Here is an 18,370-nt window from a genome sequence, read left to right as displayed (position 1 = left end):
TAAATTGACAGATATTCAAGTAACAACAAATTAATTATTGTAATTTTTTTTAAATCCACTAGCAGTGCAGTGATGCTGTTGCCCATTCACACTCTCAATCAGTCCATCTCGGCTTTGAATCCTGGTAACATATGGGAGAGGACGCTCATCCAGTTCAGTGCATAGTGGCCATTCAAATGAAATCAGAACCAAAAAAAGTTAAAGATATCGTCGATGAATCCAGTTATATATAGCACATTTAAAGAATTAGATTTGTGTTACATTTAAGCAAATACGGTGGAAGACATTATCCCTTCTGAAGATATAGAAACTTAGGAATTGACACTTGAAATTAGTGTAGGCCACTTCAGTCCTCTTCAGTGCACATGGCAATGGAGTACCATGGATTTACCAACAACCATTTATAAATACGTTGTTTGAAAATGTTCAGTGGCAACTGACAGAATTCTTGACCTAATTTATTATATAGGGTTGTACTTAACACCATATGACATTTTTGAGTTTTCTTTAACCTACACCACGCCATATCGATATAATGACCTGGTACCACAGGTACGTATGGTGTTCCAGCATCCTGGGAAATAATTATTAGGATTACTTGTCATATATACTGTGTATCAGAAGATTATATGCGTATAAACTGATAACTGTTCAGATAGCTCAATGGATAGTGGGTTACAGTGAGTGTAATGTTGGCAATGGTGTGAATAGCTTTCATTTGCAACTTTAAAATATCACCTTGTAACCCACAGGTAGGTGGAACCTTTGCTGTTGCCTCTATCAGATGTTGTGGCACCACATAGGGCGACCGATTAAATGCAACCAACGGGTTAAACATTCTTTGCCCGATACCTCCATTTTCTAACTTGTCGATAGACAGCCTAAATTGACGCAATGGAGTTGCTCAGCGGATACCTCAGGGTCTAATTATGGCTAGTAGGACATGTAATCCTACTGTAGAGTACGCTTAACGTGAGTCCAAGAGAAATCCGACCCACGGATGTCACCCAACGTTACTCACGACATTATAATAATCATCGTCGACTACCTTTTAAAGTTTCGACCTCAAGAAAATTTGCCATGGTTAAATGATTACTTAATTACACCATATCTTACATCGCTATACATTAACTTACAATCTAGGAAATAATTAAAGAACTCTTGACTCCAGCAATTGTAGAAAAATACCAAAATATTTATTAATAAATACTAAATTACCAATTTCCACATTATGTAACGCAGTATTTAAAATAACTGGTAATATGATTGAGAAGATGAGTCAGCGCTGGCTCGTATGATAAACAAGAAAATAGAATTCAGCATTTAAATTAATAAATGATCAGTTCCTTTGTGAAATTGAAATTCTAAAATTACATATTTACAACAGATCACTGGTCCTATTCGAGTTCCACCTCGCATTTGAAATGTAAGTAAAAACATCGACACAATAAACTCATTTCGAAAGTCCACTTTCTTTAGTCTTATTTAAGCAATCTCACATGGATATAATATCCATCCGCAATGCATCACAAAAACACCAATAAGTCTAGTGTGAATAAATTGGAATTCGTCTAAGTAAATCTAATTTGAGTTATCGGTATTCGAAAATAAATCTGAATGTTTCAAGTTAAATTTTAATAAAATCCGAAGTCATGACTTTGTTGTAAGGATCTCGTTGTGCTTTGAAACTACTTATGAACTAAGGCATTCTTTCCTAGTGCCTGTTAAATACGGCTCCTACTCTAGCCTTTACCTAGCTGAAATTCGTTAAAAAAAAAATGTACTTTTAAACGGAGAATATTAACTGATCTAGCTATCTATCTAACTTCAGCATAATCTTTGGCTGTCCCACACATGCCCTTATCGGTTCAATGTCCTATTAAGTAGTTATATTTCAATAACATTCAACCCCAATGCAAGCTACATTACTCTCTTGCAATTAACATGGAAGCGCTTTGCTGCGAGGTTTGGAAAAGCATAATCTCATATATATATATCGGTGTCGTACTGTTTCTGGTTAACTACAGCTGTTAAAAGTCGAAGAATTCTAATATACATTATAAAACATCTACACTGAAATGTAATTACGTCACGAGCTTACTTCTATACAAATAAATCCAGTTCGTACCTTGGCTTGTGCAGCTCCTGCGGTGTGGGCATTCTTACGCAAATAAAACATAAAATTCACTTGTAGTGTGGCACAAACTTAACGTGCAGATACACGATGGTCCTGCATTGCGTACAAACCTTCCCAATTCACAATATACAACTCGTAACTTTCCTCCAATCTCATATTCATATTCTCATTACAAAATCAATCTGATATAAACACCGTAGCCTCCATAATTATATATCGCGTTTCCCAACTTGACGATTACGTTAAAAATACCACACTGCTTCTTAATAAAAATATACAAGTCGCAGATCCACTTAACCTACAGACGAGTTCATTGCCCTAATTATGGACCAAACAAATGCGTAATTCCATGTTTCTTACAACACCGCGCACAACCATTCGTGACGTGAACTTTTTGCATTACATCAATGAAAACTCTATAATCTCTTATTATGTCAATTCAATCAGCTGTTTCATATTTCTCTTCAAACCTCACGCTTCCTACAAGTATTTCCGTCGATATAGCAAAAACTTCTGCTATGTTATTCAATCGTAACTAAGACTTAATTATCTCACACTTAGTTGATAATCAACACTTGCATTGCCAAATTATCGGTCCACAATTTGCCATCAGCACATACCTAAGGTACATGTGTAAGCAAACCAAAAATTATGCAATAAAATGTTATGAATGACTTAGCTCGCTCTAAGTTGTCCCTGGTCCAGCTGTTCCATTCCCATTGGATGTAGATGGGTCTTCGGTTTGATCACGGGTATGTCATCTGGAACGTCCTCCGCTCCAATGCTCTGGTAGTTCTATCTGGTTACCCGTCGCCTTCCTTGACATCTCCTGGTCATTTCCTGGTCGTCTGGCAAGATGAATTGTTCCCAGGTCGGTCCATCATGTGAGTTCAGTGCATCATCTTGATCATCTTCTTGACAGATTCAAAATTGAAGCTAATAATATTACGATATTCTGCCATTATTCTATTCTTCTTTGACGACGTTTATCCTTAATTTTTAATATAATTTCCTTTGTAGCTCTTCGTCGTATTCGTAATTTCTGCGTAACGACTTCAATACTTATATTTTCGTCTTAACCGATTTTTTTGAATTTTGGTGAAGACTGATACTTTATTCTCATTCAATAGTTGTATTCCTTCTTTTCCTTAATACGCAATCCTTTGCTTCTCCAAATGAAATATTACGATTACGGTGATATCGTCCGCTCTCGAGGCCGTGCAGATTTCAAGATGAAGATTTTCAATAATGATGTTTTTCTATTTTTTTTTTTTTTTTTTGGAAACAATACTGTGCACCGTCCACTGTCCGTCTTACCCGAATACACGATCATTCTATGAAGTATATGGCCCTCTGAGACATCGTAGCAGGCGACTATTCCTTGCTCGCTTTAGATTACAAAGCCCATACCTTAGGTCGGCGCCATTTTGTAATCTGTCGTGGACGTGCGAATGGGCACATTTAAACACGCGAACGGGCACATTTATTATCCCCCGTCACGAACAAAATATATTGGTCACAATATATTTTCCTTACTTAAACTCAAATCATAAATGTGCCTTCGCTTCTTATACATATTCCTTGTCCTATTGCGACTGGCAAATCGAGTTTAATATATCGACCGTTTATTATCGCTCCTGATTTAGAGATGTTCTTTGCTACATTCGACTGTGCTTATGTAATCAGCTGATTCTTTTCTACAATAAGCTTAATAAATCGTAATTTCTAATGACTTGTAGACGATAACTTGATATTGGTATGTAGCTTTTACATTCTTGTCCCTTTATTTTTCTAGTTCTGTGGTTCCATTAGTCTCATTCTCTTGGTAATAAGGCTTGATGTTAGAGGCATTGTATACATTTCTGTACTTTCCATTCATGCTCGTTAATTCGTATGCATTATTTCCTAGCACATGCTCTACTTTATATGGGCCGTTGTATAATGGTAGGAACTTCGCACATACTCTGTTCGGTGCATTCGATATTGGTACCGTTTTAATTAATACAAGATCACCTCGTTTATAAGGTGCATGGAATTTCTTATTTTGCATCCTCTTTAATCTTTTTCGTGACTGTTCCAGTAGTTTTTCCTTTATCATAGTCTCTATTTGCTGTGGATCTGGCTTCCTTTCCAATGGCATATTAAATATTCTGTCCCAACTCCTTTCAGGATGTATATTCTTGTGAGCTACGCTGGGAATCTGTCCGATAGATTGATTAATGGTGTTATTCAAGCTCCTTTCAATAATACTCAATATCTCCGTTTTTTCATTATTTTCTTCCTCCATGGTTATGATTTCTTCGATTCTTTTTGTCATTTCGATGTCTTCTTGCAGCTCTTCATCTTTCTCTACCAAAGCTGGATTCTCTTTACTCAATAATTCGACTTCCTTTCCCTCAATCTTCAAGTATTCTTCAGGATGTAACATGTCTTTAAGTTGGATTGTTTCAATAGTTTTATTCCCATCATTCTCCCTAATAGGGAATCTGATTTCATAACGTTCCATATCTATCGTCATTTGGGAAGCCATCATGAAGTCTATTCCGAAAATTATACTGTATTTTATCTTCTTCATTACCAGAAATGGGTGTTCGAACTCGTGTCTACCTATTCTTATTGTTAAATATGCTTGAGTCTTGCATTCTACCGATTTATCTGGAATGACACCCCTGATCTTAACTCCAGATACGGGTATTATCGGTATTTCCATTCTCTTTGTCAATTCTTGAAATAACGTGTTAGACATGACACTAATGCTGGCTCCGGAATCAACCAAACAGTATATTTTGATATCTGCAACCCTTACTAATATTACTGGCAATTTAAATACAGGTTCCTTTGTGTCGCATATCTCATCTCGAACCAAGTCTTCTGGTCGGATGTCCCAGTGATCAAATTGTGTTATTATCCAACTACGAATTTTGACAATGTTCCTATTTTCCCGATCATTTACATCTTCCAGCTGAGTTATTGTTCCATTGGCGTTTTTTTTTTCTAACCGATGGTTCGGAATCAGGCGTACCTCTCTGGGTATTGTTTTCTCTATATCTCTCCTCTTCTCTTTTCCTCTTAAATTCTTGGAGCTCGAGACTCTCGGCTCCTTCGAGGTCTCCATTAATATCTTTGTCTCTAATAGCATCCTCCCATCGGGTCTTATTTTGCCTTTGCTCTCTAAGCTCTTGTATATATCTTCTATTTTCTTCATTTCTATTATACTCATTAGGCCGTCGTTTTTCATTATACCATTTTCTATTTCTTGGATAGGGTTGGCTCCTATTTCTATTATATCGAATGTTGTTCCTGTATTGTGGGTTACTTCTGTGCTCTCTTGGTTCCCATCTCGCAGGTTGTTCTCCGCTGCATCTACAACAATGTCTTTTTCGTGCGTTATCTTGAGTGTTGAACTGATTCTCCGTCCTGTCTTGTTCAGATCCGCTCACTCTTCCGCTCGTGCTTTCATGCTTAATAGTATTAATCGCTTCTACTTGCCTAATATTTCTGGAATTTCTTTCTACCAGGCATGATGATGTCATGTCAATCTGCCTCAGCCGTTTCTCCATGTCTACAGCGGTCTGTATATCCGTGGCAGCTAACAACCTCTGCACCTCTAACGGTAGTTGTCTCTGTATAGTCTTTATCGCCTCTAACTCACTTGGTGCGCAATCTAAGTCTTGGAAACGGTGAAACTGGTAGGAAAAGAAATCGGAATAACGTGTTTGCCCTGCATTAGAAAATTTCCTAGAGTAGAGCTCCAATCTCAACTGCTGTTGTATTTCTGAGTCCCAGAATTTTCTCAGGAAAGCAGCTTTAAATTCATCGTAAGTGTGAAAAGTGTATTTAAAAGCTCGAAACCATATATTCGGGTTCCCATCTAGGTGTTTCTCAATTATTCGTAATTTCTTATCCTCCTGTATTCTCCCTTCCCTAAAGTATTCCTCGATATCTCTAAGGAATTGTTTGGGAGAGATCTTCGCTGACCCGTCGAAATGCTTGGGCCGATCATCATAATTTTTAATAATATTAATAATGGGAGTGCTATCACTCTGGTTACTTCCGTTCATCATTTCTATGTCTCGCCTGTTCGAATCGATCATTACTGAAGGTGTGTTTTCTCTTTCCTGTACTTGTGTTTCCATAACTCTTTGCCGTTCACTTGAGTTCGAAAACACGGATTTCGCCGATTGGTTTTCTACCCTCATCTCCTGAAGTTCTTTCCTTATTTGTTTCATTTCCTCATCGGTCTTCTCCATCTTCCGCTCTGAATCAGCCTTATCAGTTTCCATTTTCTCCTTCAGTTCATTTATTTTGTCGGCCACCTGATCTGAAGCTCGGTTAAATTTTCCTACTAAGTCTTGTTGTTTCAGGCTTAGTCCTTCCATGCCTTTCGCTATTTCACTTATCTTCTCATCTTCTAATCTCTTGATAGTTTCCTGTCCTTCTGTTATCTTCTTCTTTATTTCGTTTACCTCTTCCCATTTCTTCTCATTAGTGCCTTTGATTTCTTCTAGCTTGTCATTCAGTTTGGCAATTTCTTCATCCACCAGTGCTGTGATGATATTCGGATTCTGTGCCACTTCTGTCCTCATTCTGTTTATCTCCTCTCGCATCTCTTGGTTTTTATTTTCCATGGTTTCGGTCAACTCGGCACGCAAACCTTGTATTTCATTCCTAACTCCAAAAAATTCTTCAGTCATCTTTTCTTGTTTCCCTTTTAATTCTTGAATCATCCCTTTATGTTCGCTTTCTATTCTGCTAACGATTTCCTCCATAATCTCCTTCTGCTTCAGTTGCCACTCTTCCTGTTTCTTATATAATTCCTGTATTTCCTTTCCTCTATCCTCAACTTGTTTTTGTTGCCATTCTATTAATCTTCGTTCCTTTTCTGCTCGTCTTCTTTCCTTCTCCTCTTCCTGTCTTATTTTCTCATTCTCACGTTCATGTTTCTCTCTCTGTTTTTCTTCTTCGCGTTCTTTTTTCTCCCTCTGTTTTTCTTCTTCCTGCTTTTTCTCCTTCTCTTCGCGTTCCTTTTTCTCCTTCTGTTTTTCTTCTTCCTGCTTTTTCAAATACTCTAAGAACCATATCGGGGTTCCGTCGTGTCTCTCCTGTATTTCTCTCATCTCTTCTTCCTGTCCCCTTCTGGTCTGTACTCTTCCTTGCATCGCCATAATTCCGTTAAGTAATTCTATTTATGCTATTATGCTTTCTTTAAATTCCTAAAAATTTTTCAATTTTCCTAAGGTACTCTAAGTTTCCTAGCAATACTCCAAGTTCACAGGGTATAAATACACATACATATATATAACACAATTCACAACTCCTTAAACTACTTATACTAAAATAGTCTCTTATGTCACTATCGTGCACTAGCTTAAAGTTTCTTGGTTTCAATCACATATGATATGGATGGACCTTGCTGGAAACAACATCATCTTACCAGGTAGACCATGAACAACTAGACCATGAGTTCGGATTTTATCATTTTGAATTCACTCCGGAACTGATCTCAAAGAAGAAAACAAATTGTTACTATGTGGCATCCAACCAACCTACAGTATTCACAAGCCTACATAGTATTTAACATATGCAATATATTTAAAACAAAAACACTTAAAATTAACTCATATTATTAACATGACCAGAAGAAAATAAATATTTAACAAACCTCAATCACTCCTCAACATTGACCATTTCGCTTAATATAACTTTATACTCATATATATTATACCTCCTTCTCCTTCACAGATCCTCGTCATATATCTTGCAAATATTACAAACCTAATAAATCCTTTCCATACAATACCTCTACATATTATTATTTATGTTGATCAATATTATCTGAACTTATTGTATTCCATGACAATACATTCCCACGGCGACTTCTCTTCACGGTCACAGTATAGGAGCTAGCTAAATTATTCTAATATTCAATCTCTTTCTCGCCGGTCCCGCGGTGTCTTTCACTTCTTGTCAACGTTGGTGCTCCAATTCAATGCATTATACTCGCACGGTGTCTTTCTCTACTACTCACGTTGGTGCGACAACTTAATGTGCTATCCCGCGGTGTTTTTCTCTTAAATAGCCTCACGGTTGTGCATCAATTAAATGTGGCCGCGAAGTATTTCTCTTCAGTTAGGCCCCACGATTGGGCAGCCAATTAAATGTAACCCACAGGTAGGTGGAACCTTTGCTGTTGCCTCTATCAGATGTTGTGGCACCACATAGGGCGACCGATTAAATGCAACCAACGGGTTAAACATTCTTTGCCCGATACCTCCATTTTCTAACTTGTCGATAGACAGCCTAAATTGACGCAATGGAGTTGCTCAGCGGATACCTCAGGGTCTAATTATGGCTAGTAGGACATGTAATCCTACTGTAGAGTACGCTTAACGTGAGTCCAAGAGAAATCCGACCCACGGATGTCACCCAACGTTACTCACGACATTATAATAATCATCGTCGACTACCTTTTAAAGTTTCGACCTCAAGAAAATTTGCCATGGTTAAATGATTACTTAATTACACCATATCTTACATCGCTATACATTAACTTACAATCTAGGAAATAATTAAAGAACTCTTGACTCCAGCAATTGTAGAAAAATACCAAAATATTTATTAATAAATACTAAATTACCAATTTCCACATTATGTAACGCAGTATTTAAAATAACTGGTAATATGATTGAGAAGATGAGTCAGCGCTGGCTCGTATGATAAACAAGAAAATAGAATTCAGCATTTAAATTAATAAATGATCAGTTCCTTTGTGAAATTGAAATTCTAAAATTACATATTTACAACAGATCACTGGTCCTATTCGAGTTCCACCTCGCATTTGAAATGTAAGTAAAAACATCGACACAATAAACTCATTTCGAAAGTCCACTTTCTTTAGTCTTATTTAAGCAATCTCACATGGATATAATATCCATCCGCAATGCATCACAAAAACACCAATAAGTCTAGTGTGAATAAATTGGAATTCGTCTAAGTAAATCTAATTTGAGTTATCGGTATTCGAAAATAAATCTGAATGTTTCAAGTTAAATTTTAATAAAATCCGAAGTCATGACTTTGTTGTAAGGATCTCGTTGTGCTTTGAAACTACTTATGAACTAAGGCATTCTTTCCTAGTGCCTGTTAAATACGGCTCCTACTCTAGCCTTTACCTAGCTGAAATTCGTTAAAAAAAATGTACTTTTAAACGGAGAATATTAACTGATCTAGCTATCTATCTAACTTCAGCATAATCTTTGGCTGTCCCACACATGCCCTTATCGGTTCAATGTCCTATTAAGTAGTTATATTTCAATAACATTCAACCCCAATGCAAGCTACATTACTCTCTTGCAATTAACATGGAAGCGCTTTGCTGCGAGGTTTGGAAAAGCATAATCTCATATATATATATCGGTGTCGTACTGTTTCTGGTTAACTACAGCTGTTAAAAGTCGAAGAATTCTAATATACATTATAAAACATCTACACTGAAATGTAATTACGTCACGAGCTTACTTCTATACAAATAAATCCAGTTCGTACCTTGGCTTGTGCAGCTCCTGCGGTGTGGGCATTCTTACGCAAATAAAACATAAAATTCACTTGTAGTGTGGCACAAACTTAACGTGCAGATACACGATGGTCCTGCATTGCGTACAAACCTTCCCAATTCACAATATACAACTCGTAACTTTCCTCCAATCTCATATTCATATTCTCATTACAAAATCAATCTGATATAAACACCGTAGCCTCCATAATTATATATCGCGTTTCCCAACTTGACGATTACGTTAAAAATACCACACTGCTTCTTAATAAAAATATACAAGTCGCAGATCCACTTAACCTACAGACGAGTTCATTGCCCTAATTATGGACCAAACAAATGCGTAATTCCATGTTTCTTACAACACCGCGCACAACCATTCGTGACGTGAACTTTTTGCATTACATCAATGAAAACTCTATAATCTCTTATTATGTCAATTCAATCAGCTGTTTCATATTTCTCTTCAAACCTCACGCTTCCTACAAGTATTTCCGTCGATATAGCAAAAACTTCTGCTATGTTATTCAATCGTAACTAAGACTTAATTATCTCACACTTAGTTGATAATCAACACTTGCATTGCCAAATTATCGGTCCACAATTTGCCATCAGCACATACCTAAGGTACATGTGTAAGCAAACCAAAAATTATGCAATAAAATGTTATGAATGACTTAGCTCGCTCTAAGTTGTCCCTGGTCCAGCTGTTCCATTCCCATTGGATGTAGATGGGTCTTCGGTTTGATCACGGGTATGTCATCTGGAACGTCCTCCGCTCCAATGCTCTGGTAGTTCTATCTGGTTACCCGTCGCCTTCCTTGACATCTCCTGGTCATTTCCTGGTCGTCTGGCAAGATGAATTGTTCCCAGGTCGGTCCATCATGTGAGTTCAGTGCATCATCTTGATCATCTTCTTGACAGATTCAAAATTGAAGCTAATAATATTACGATATTCTGCCATTATTCTATTCTTCTTTGACGACGTTTATCCTTAATTTTTAATATAATTTCCTTTGTAGCTCTTCGTCGTATTCGTAATTTCTGCGTAACGACTTCAATACTTATATTTTCGTCTTAACCGATTTTTTTGAATTTTGGTGAAGACTGATACTTTATTCTCATTCAATAGTTGTATTCCTTCTTTTCCTTAATACGCAATCCTTTGCTTCTCCAAATGAAATATTACGATTACGGTGATATCGTCCGCTCTCGAGGCCGTGCAGATTTCAAGATGAAGATTTTCAATAATGATGTTTTTCTATTTTTTTTTTTTTTTTTTGGAAACAATACTGTGCACCGTCCACTGTCCGTCTTACCCGAATACACGATCATTCTATGAAGTATATGGCCCTCTGAGACATCGTAGCAGGCGACTATTCCTTGCTCGCTTTAGATTACAAGGCCCATACCTTAGGTCGGCGCCATTTTGTAATCTGTCGTGGACGTGCGAATGGGCACATTTAAACACGCGAACGGGCACAACCTACATGTGGACTGTTGCCAAAAATATTAGACCCTACCCAAAAATACTCGGAAAAAATGCAAAATATGCAGAACACACACATGCTTTAGTTACTACATGCTTCAGATGCTGGTGTAGGTATACTACTCGGGATACCAAACCAAACCCCATGGCGCTACAGCCCAGAAGGGTCATGGCCTACCAAGTGACCGCTGCTCAGCCCAAGGTCCTGGTCAGCACGACGAATCCTCTCGGCCGTTATTCTTGGCTTCCTAGACCAGGGCTGCTAGCTCACCGTCAGATAGCTCCTCAATTGTAATCATGGGGCCGTTGACCTTAGATGTTAGGCACCTTTAAACAACAAGCATCATCATCATGATCATCAATTGTAATCATGTAGGCTGAGTGGACCTTAAGCCAGCCCTTAGAACAAGGTAAAAATTTCTGACCTGGCCGGAAATCGAACCAGAGGCCTCCGGGTAAGAGGCAGGCATGCTACCCGTACACCGCGGGACCAATACTACTTAGGATAGCCTGACACAAATATGGTTAATGTGGTATTCCCATGTCAGCTTTGTGTCAAGATATAATCAAAGAAATTTAACATTAATTCATTCTCTTGATTTTTTAGGTTAAAAATTAGGCTTTGAGTTTCCCCTTCATTAAGAAAAAACCCATTTATTTTTAACAATGATTTAGCTTCCTCAAATGCGTATTCAGACAACAACAATAGTTCATCAAGATGTTTACATGAGCTCAGAAAAGTAGAGTCCTCTGCATATAGGACATTGTTTGTTTGTACATTCTCATCTAAATCCTTTATCATGATCAGAAAGAGAAAGGGACCAAGGAAGGACCTTTGAGGCACCCCATATTTCACCACAGATTCTTTTGAGGGCACCCCATTTACCTCCACATATTGGGTTCGACCATATATGCAGGATCTAAAAATGTTAAGTTCATCACCAGAAATGCCATAATATGCCAATTTATCAAGTAGAATATCAAAGGCCCTACTGAGGTCACATAAGGAAATCTTAACATAATTTCCTTCCTTGAAATCACTCATTATATATTATAGAAAGGAAAGAGGAACTAGAGATGTAACTGGATGCCAAAGGATGATTGTAGAAAGAATGTTAGAAGTGAATAGGGAAATGTACATTTCATTGATAGGGAAAAGGCGTTTGACAGAGTGAACTGGTGTATTGTGATGATTCTGAAAGATATTGGTGTAGACTGGAAAGATAGACGATAGATAAAAGAGTTGTATAAGAATCAGAAAGTAATAGAGTAGAAGAATATGTAGAACAGAAGAAGTGAGTATTGGAAGAGGAGTGAGACCTGGAAGTTGCATGCCACTGGTGCTGCTCATTATATACCAGGTGACTCCCGAACGCAGTACTTTCTACTTATAAATGTCCCGCATGCACAAATAATGAATGGGATGCCTACTAACTGATTTTCACAGGCGCACCACTGCCAGCAAGCAGGTTATGTCAGAATATGAAGAGATAAGAACTGGCCTGTCGCTTGCAGCACATTACTCAGCACTACCGGTCTAATGCACTTCTTGCATTAGTAAACCTCATTTTCCACCACATAGTTTTAGGGGCTGGTGTATGGTACAGCCGCACTATATTTGCTGTCTGCATATCGGCAATGGCTAGTGTGTTCAGCAGCAACGAATACACAGACATTATTTTAAACTGGACAACCTGGTCGGAATGCAGCCGAAGCTCCAAACAGACGTATGCCTTCTACACACGTATTTCACCAAACAGAGTTTCTGTTTCGTACTAGCAACTCTTTTATCGAGTGGAATGTCTACATGTGTATAAATTAATAAGTTATTAAATTTAATTTTCTGCATCTTTGGCATGTTTACAAACAGTACAGGTGATTAGTGGGTGGAACGAGGAGGGACAGTTGCCCCCCACCCCCACTTTGTGGAGTAAACAATATATTTTTATTCCACTTTAGACAGCTGGAACTAGGAATTATTTTAGAAAAGCTATTTGTACAAGCCTTGTTGCCTTATCTGCTAATTCTTTCCTTTATTTTCTTTAATTATTAACATAATTATTGGCAGAAATATGCACAAAATGCCTGGCACAGGCTGATGAATGCACGTGGCAAGCAGGTGAATTATACCTCAGTACCCACGACCTTGGCAAAAAAATATGTACCCCTACTACCCTTCCTCACAGCACATGCAAAGTCTCCACTACTTGTCGTAGGGCTATACAAATCGGTTAGCCGCGATGAACAGCATTTTGTGCGTATTTCCACCAATAATTATGTTAATAATTAAAGAAAATAAAGGAAGGAATTAGCAGATAAGACAACAAGGCTTGTACAAATAGCTTTTCTTTTTAATAATTCCTAGTTCCACCTGGCTAAAGTGGAATAAAAATGTAGTTTACTCCACAAAGTAGGGGGTGCAACTCTCCCTCCTCGCCCCACCCCCTAATCACTGCCACTGTTTGTAAACACACCAAAGATTCAGAAAAGACAATTTAATAACTTATTAATGTATACAGGTGCAGACATTCTACCCTATAAAAAACTTGTTTGTATGAAACAAAAACTATACATATTATTATAGTTTCAAAGGTGAAAAAATTAAAATGTCACACTTGGATTTACCAGAACATTTCCTTCCACAACTACTCATAATAGATATGCTCAAAAAATGTCCTTGATGGTGCAGGCAGTGCTGAGCATGTCTCGCAGTGTCTGCATGGACACATTTCAACATTTCAGGTGTCACTGCAGCACATGCCTCACGAATTTGTTGTTTTAATTGTTCATAATTTCCAGCTCAGTTTTGTATGCTTTTGATTTGATATATTCTCATAGAAAAAAGTCCAGAGGAGTGAGATTAGGCGATCGTGGTGGCCACTGCCAGGAGCCACCACGACCTATCCACTGTTTAGGATATTGTGCATCCAGATGTTCCCTCGCGGGTCGAAAGTAGTGAGGTGGTGCACCATGATGCTGAAACCAATGTTGCAGTACTTGCTGCAGTGGAATATCTTCTAGAAGGTTTTCTAGAGATAATTTGGTCTCTTAAAATTCCAGATAATGCCTACCAGTGAGCCTAGGGACTATAAAAACACACTCAATAATGTAGTCACTCTCCTTTACATCCTTACTACAACCCCTAAACACCCTTTACACATGGTTATGAGGGTGTTTAGGGGTTGTAGTAAGGATGTAAAGGAGAGTGCATATAAGTCTCTGGTAAGAACCCAACTAGAGTATGGTTCCAGTGTATGGGACCCTCACCAGGATTACCTGATTCAAGAACTGGAAAAAATCCAAAGAAAAGCAGCTCGATTTGTTCTGGGTGATTTCCGACAAAAGAGTAGCGTTACAAAAATGTTGCAATGTTTGGGTTGGGAAGAATTAAGAGAAAGAAGAAGAGCTGCTAGACTAAGTGGTATGTTCCGAGCTGTCAGCGGAGAGATGGCGTGGAATGACATTAGTAGACGAATAGGTTTGAATGGCGTTTATAAAAGTAGGAAAGATCACGATATGAAGATAAAGTTGGAATTCAAGAGGACAAACTGGGGAAAATATTCATTTATAGGAAGGGGAGTTAGGGATTGGAATAACTTACCAAGGGAGATGTTCAATAAATTTCCAATTTCTTTGAAATCATTTCGGAAAAGGCTAGGAAAGCAACAGATAGGGAATCTGCCACCTGGGCGACTGCCCTAAATGCAGATCAGTATTGATTGATTGATAGTCCCCCAGAATACCGCACCACACATTAACCCCCCACTGGAGTTGCATATGTTGTGCTCGACTCCAGTGGGGGTTTGCTGGAACCCAATAATGGAGATTGTGAGTGTTGACAATGGAATCATGTGTAACATTCATCACTCCACAGGATATGCCTGATAAAATGTGGATCTTGCTGTGATGCCGCGACCATTCTTCTGCAATATGTTACCCTGCGATCAAAATCATCTCCATATAGTTGCTGATGTAGGTGTGCCTTGTATGGATGCCTTCTTCTCTCCTTCAGGATCCTTTGTATTGATGCTCAGGATACTCCTAGCTCATCCACAGCTTGTCTTTGCCCTAAGTAACATTAAACATGTGCTCATTTGTAACAATGATGGTTTGTGTTTTGGGGTATCCATGGAAAGCATAGGTGAAAGAAGGTGTTGGGGTGAATGGGTCTAACTACAATATCAAAATTAATTAAAACTTAAACTGAAGGTTATATTTTCAGAACTTCAAACTTAACAATTTTTCAGAACAATGAAACATCTTAACATAGGTCTAGGAACAGACAAGATAAGTGATCTCAACAGATCCTGGGCTTCAAGCCCTCGCTTTACATTTCCTGAGCTCCTAGCTCAAATTTACAAAAGAGCACAAATTATTCAGGGGCAGAAATCCCCTAATTCAAGAACACTTGCTCTCCACAATCCAAATACCAAGCCTTCCAGAGGCACTCTTTACGATTACAAAACTTGCAAAAGAGCTAACAGCTCTCAGTTTCTCAAGCCTACTCAAGGAAACATTGCATGAAAATCTGACAATCTCTGGCCTAACAAGGCACTATTTACAAATAGAAATATTATTACACAGAGGTATCTAGTACCCAACCTACAGGGCCTTAGTGAAAAAGAAAAGGTTAAATAAGCGGCCCGAGTACAATTTGAATGAAGGCGGCGACGACTGTGCTCCAAAAAAAAAATTTAAAACCTATAGGGCACTAGGCCGATGAAACAGGGGCTAATCCCAAACTACTGAGGTAGCATGGATGGAAATAACTTTAATACATAGCAGAAACGAAAGGTTACAAAAACGCAGGAACCTCAAACCAAAATGAAAGGGAGGTCGAGAAGGTACTTCACTCTCTATCCCCGATTTACAGTTAAAGATTTTGTGAAGTTTTTACATTAGCCTGCAGAAAGTTACATTTTTAGAAAGTTAGGTTACATAGCTAATGATTCGGACCTTTCCCTTGGGTAAACTGCGGAGTTAGCAAGAAAGAAAGATGTTATGTGGCCATTACCTTGTAGATGTACTAGCTGCCGACGAAAGAGGCTACCCGCCTCCTGCTAAGCGCACACACTCTCAGATAGACATTGATCAATTGGCCAAGAAATGAGAAAAGCCGCAGTTTATAAACCCTCAGGAAGGTTCGAGATCATTCACGATTAATCAAGACACACCCTCTGAATTTTATTGGTAAGTTTCAAAAGTAACACTCAGAATCGGAGAAGAAGCCTGTGATAGGTGGAGAATTAATTACAAAAATTAGTGATTGGTTGGATTCAAAACTAGCGGAAAGAAAAAGTAAATATTGCCAACCCAAAAATAAATGAACATCAATTAGTTAAAAAACCCAAGAAATACAAAACTTCTTTAAATTATAGGTTCTTTCACTTCGCACCAGGATGCATGATCATAGTTTTTAGTGGTGTCATCTGTGGAAGAATGTCCAAACTTTTTGATGAATGTCAAACAAAACAAGTAGAGATTCACTCAGGTTAGGAAACTGCACCATAACAAAATTACTCAATATTTAGGTGGTGACATCTTCTGATTAAAGTTCCAAGTTGGTGTAGATTCAGTTTCACTGTTTCGCCAATAGAGGAGTTCATTTAGGCACTAGCTTTGAATGCACGGTGTTGAGGTGTACCTCCCAGTACAGTTTGTATGTTATTGTTATTATTATTATTATTATTATTATTATTATTATTATTATTATTATTATTATTATTATTATTATTATTATTATTATTATTATTATTGTTGTTGTTGTTGTTGTTGTTGTTGTTGTTGTTGTTGTTGTTGTTGTTGTTGTTGTTGTTGTTGTTGTTGTTGTTGTTGTTGTTGTTGTTTTATCATCAGAGGAAGGTGAAGTACAACTTACCATGTGAAGGATTGCGTTCAAAGTATTGCAGTACATTCTGCACAATGCCAGCTGCAGACGGATCTGTCCTTGCTCATATGTACCTTGAATGATCCATTAGTTCTTAACTGCAGCTCTGTTCGGCAAAATACATGTATAGAAGGCAGACGTCTGTTCGGAAACTGCTGTGCATACTGTCTGCAAGTTTCGGCAGTATTTCGACCAGATTCTCCATAGATCAAAATTATGTCTGTGTATTCATCACTGCTGAACACACTAGCCATTGCCGAAATACAGACAGCAAATATAGTGCGGCTGCACCATACACCAGCCTAGAACTATGTGGGGGAAAACAAGGTTTATTAATGCAAGGGGTGCTTTAGACCTGTAGCGCTGAGTAACATGCTGCGAGCAACAGGCCAGTTCTTATCTCTTCATATTCTCATGTAACCTGCCCGCTGGCAGTAGTGCCCCTGTGAAAATCAGTTGGTAGACATCCCATTCATCATTTATGCTTGTGGGACATTTATAAGTAGAAAGTACGGCGTTCGGGAGCCACCTGGTATATGCCAAAAAATTGTTAGGGAAGGCTCTGGAAGAAGTAAGAGGCATTGTAGTGGGTGGAGAATCAATAAAGACCATAAAATACGTGGTTGATCTGGTGGTATTAGCGGAATCAGAGAAGGATCTACAACTCACGTTGGAAAATGTTTAAGGAGCAGCCAAAGAGTTCAGAATGAAGGTCAACATTGGCAAGACAATGGTGATGAGAGTAGGAAAGGAGGAAATTGCTGTTAATATAACACTAGAGGGAAAGAAATTGGAACAATTAAAGTCATTCAGATATTTGTGGAGTTTGTTAACATGGAATGGAAGCTGTACAGAAGATGTAAGAAGCAGAATATCCAAGGGAAAAGAAGCTTTCGGATAGGTGAGTGGACCTTTGGCATCTAAGGCAATCCCTATTAACTCAAGAAAGAGGTTTGCAAAGTGTTTTGTGTGGAGTGTGGTGTCATATGGAGCTGAAACATGGACATTAAGAAAGCAACCCATTTTAAGACATTCATTTATGATCCTTGTCAGAGGAATAGAGATTGAACTAATGAGCAATTTTAAAATGTTGTTGGTAAATGCATAGTACCCTTGCTGTTTGAAGGTTTCATATTAACAATTTTTTTCACTTCTTCACAGTTAACCATTCTTCATTTAAAATGTAAGTTACCAGTACATTAATATCTCTAAAAACAAAAAAATAAAGGAACAAAGAAATAGGAACCAATACACTACTGCTTAACTTAACAAAACCTAATACATATTTTGAAAAGTGTAGCAATG

The 18,370-nt window shown here is 38.0% G+C and overlaps 1 protein-coding gene across 1 annotated transcript in view; it reads left to right on the top strand.

The window, feature by feature from the left end:
- LOC136857683 (potassium voltage-gated channel subfamily KQT member 1) overlaps positions 1 to 18,370 on the top strand; it is a 266,956-nt gene that overhangs the window by 146,641 nt on the left and 101,945 nt on the right. The window lies entirely within an intron of this gene.

The sequence above is a fragment of the Anabrus simplex genome, chromosome 1, assembly GCF_040414725.1.
Source record: "Anabrus simplex isolate iqAnaSimp1 chromosome 1, ASM4041472v1, whole genome shotgun sequence".
In the NCBI taxonomy this organism is placed as follows: Eukaryota; Metazoa; Arthropoda; class Insecta; order Orthoptera; family Tettigoniidae; genus Anabrus; species Anabrus simplex.
This window is presented reverse-complemented; position numbering and strand designations above follow the sequence as displayed.